General features: G+C 76.8%; 2 long non-coding RNA genes across 2 annotated transcripts in view; one reads left to right on the top strand and one right to left on the bottom strand.

Annotated features, from left to right (window-relative positions):
* Positions 1 to 355, top strand: part of LOC122796983 — a 1,539-nt gene extending 1,184 nt beyond the window's left edge. Inside the window, exon 2 of the long non-coding RNA XR_006364017.1 lies at positions 41 to 355. This is a non-coding gene — a long non-coding RNA (uncharacterized LOC122796983). The remainder of the gene's footprint in view (positions 1 to 40) is intronic.
* LOC122796985 overlaps positions 1 to 2,500 on the bottom strand; it is an 11,895-nt gene that overhangs the window by 3,673 nt on the left and 5,722 nt on the right. The gene's annotated exons all lie outside the window — the stretch shown is intronic.

Here is a 2,500-nt window from a genome sequence, read left to right as displayed (position 1 = left end):
GAGCGCATCTGCCCCGAGGCGGCGGGGGGAGCGGAGCGAGGTCCCCCGGGAGGCTCCGAGGGCACGCGGGACACGGCCCCGCCAGGCAGCCTCCAGGAGATCTGGGGGAGACGGGGACCGTGGAGCTCTGGATCGGAAAGGAGCGGGCCGCGGAAGCCCCGATGAGAGCGGATCTGCCCCTCGGCGGCCGGGGGGAGTTCCGCGGGGCCGGCCCGGATCGGAGCGAGGTCCCCCGGGAGGCTCCGAGGGCACGCGGGACACGGCCCTGCCAGGCAGCCTCCAGGAGATCTGGGGGAGACGGGGACCGTGGAGCTCTGGATCGGAAAGGAGCGGGCCGCGGAAGCCCCGATGAGAGCGGATCTGCCCCTCGGCGGCCGGGGGGAGTTCCGCGGGGCCGGCCGGGATCGGAGCGAGGTCCCCCGGGAGGCTCCGAGGGCACGCGGGACACAGAGCGATCCGGCAGCCTCCGGGAGATTCCTAGCCCGGGAGGGAGAGCTCTCCCGCCCCGGTAGTAGCGGGAGCCGGTGGGGGCCCCCCCCCACGGAAGTCCGGAAGGGAGAGAGGGTGCGAGATCGGCCGGGCCGGGAGAGCTCCCGCCTGGGTGAGGGGGTCCCGACCGCCCCCCCCTCCAGGTGGAAGTCCTCAAGGGAGCGACCCGCCGGAGTCCGCGGGACCCCGAGGGCTACTGCCCGGCCACGGGGGAGGGCGTCCGACCTCCCCCGGTACCCGACGGCGTCCTCGAAATATCGCAAAGTGCCCGGAACCCCACTGGACGGGAAAGCGCGGGGCCGCGGAAGCCCCGATGAGAGGGGATCTGCCCCTCGGCGGCCGGGGGGAGTTCCGCGGGGCCGGCCGGGATCGGAGCGAGGTACCCCGGGAGGCTCCGAGGGCACGCGGGACACGGCCCCGCCAGGCAGCCTCCAGGAGATCTGGGGGAGACGGGGACCGTGGAGCTCTGGACCGGAAAGGAGCGGGCCGCGGAAGTCCCGATGAGAGCGGATCTGCCCCTCCGCGGCCGGGGGGGAGTTCCGCGGGGCCGGCCGGGATCGGAGCGAGGTCCCCCGGGAGGCTCCGAGGGCACGCGGGACACGGCCCCGCCAGGCAGCCTCCAGGAGATCTGGGGGAGACGGGGACCGTGGAGCTCTGGACCGGAAAGGAGCGGGCCGCGGAAGTCCCGATGAGAGCGGATCTGCCCCTCGGCGGCCGGGGGGAGTTCCGCGGGGCCGGCCCGGATCGGAGCGAGGTCCCCCGGGAGGCTCCGAGGGCACGCGGGACACGGCCCTGCCAGGCAGCCTCCAGGAGATCTAGGGGAGACGGGGACCGTGGAGCTCTGGATCGGAAAGGAGCGGGCCGCGGAAGCCCCGATGAGAGCGGATCTGCCCCTCCGCGGCCGGGGGGAGTTCCGCGGGGCCGGCCGGGATCGGAGCGAGGTCCCCCGGGAGGCTCCGAGGGCACCCGGGACACAGAGCGATCCGGCAGCCTCCGGGAGATTCCTAGCCCGGGAGGGAGAGCTCTCCCGCCCCGGTAGCAGCGGGAGCCCGGAGGGGGTCCCCCCCACGGAAGTCCGGAAGGGAGAGGGGGTGCGAGATCGGCCGGGCCGGGAGCGCTCCCGCCTGGGTGAGGGGGTCCCGACCGCCCCCCCCCTCCAGGTGGAAGTCCTCAAGGGAGCGACGACCCGGAGAGTCCGCGGGACCCCGAGGGCTCCTGCCCGGCCACGGGGGAGGGCGTCCGACCTCCCCCGGTACCCGACGGCGTCCTCGAAATATCGCAAAGTGCCCGGAACCCCACTGGACGGGAAAGCGCGGGGCCGCGGAAGCCCCGATGAGAGCGGATCCGCCCCTCGGCGGCCGGGGGGAGTTCCGCGGGTTCGGTCGCACCCCGCGGGTCCGTCCCCCCGATCGTCCTCCGGGCACGCGCGATCCGGCACGATTCGGCAGCCTCCAGGAGTTAAGGGACGACGGGGCGTGCCGTGGGGAGCGCGAGTCCGGGTCCCAGCCCCGGGGAGAACGCCTCCCGGCGGGCGCCCCGGCGGTGGGGCAGGCCGAGGCGCCTCCCCCCGCCGTCCCACACCGATCGATCGGGCCGACCGACTCCCACTGGCGGAGGGCCCCCGCGGCGTGGCCCCGCGGGTCACGGCCGTCGGGTCGAGCCTCTCCTCCCAGGGAGCGAGGCGCGGGTGGGGGCCGCGGAGCGTTCCGCGCGCCCCCCGGCGGCGTAGTCCAGGCGAGACCGACGAGCCCGGGCCGAGGCGCAGGGGTCCTGCGACGTGCCCGGCGGCCCCGCTCAGCGGGCGCCCCAGCGGGAGCACCGGGAGCTCCGCCTCCCCCCCTCTCTGGCTGTAGCGCGGCAGCGCCCCACGCCGGCCCGCGTCCCTCCGGGGCCGCGGCCGCCGGTCCGCGACCAGCACCCGGGGTGCCCCCTCCGCGGGGAGTGGGACCCCTCCCGCGGGCGGAGGCTCGTGCGGCGGGGGGCTCCGGCCCCCCGCCCGATCCCTCCGCCC

This window comes from Protopterus annectens, chromosome 3.part0 (assembly GCF_019279795.1).
Source record: "Protopterus annectens isolate FY-2018-M chromosome 3.part0, PAN1.0, whole genome shotgun sequence".
Classification (NCBI taxonomy): Eukaryota; Metazoa; Chordata; order Ceratodontiformes; family Protopteridae; genus Protopterus; species Protopterus annectens.
The sequence above is the reverse complement of the archived record's forward strand: the minus strand, read 5'-3'. Positions and strand labels throughout refer to the sequence as shown.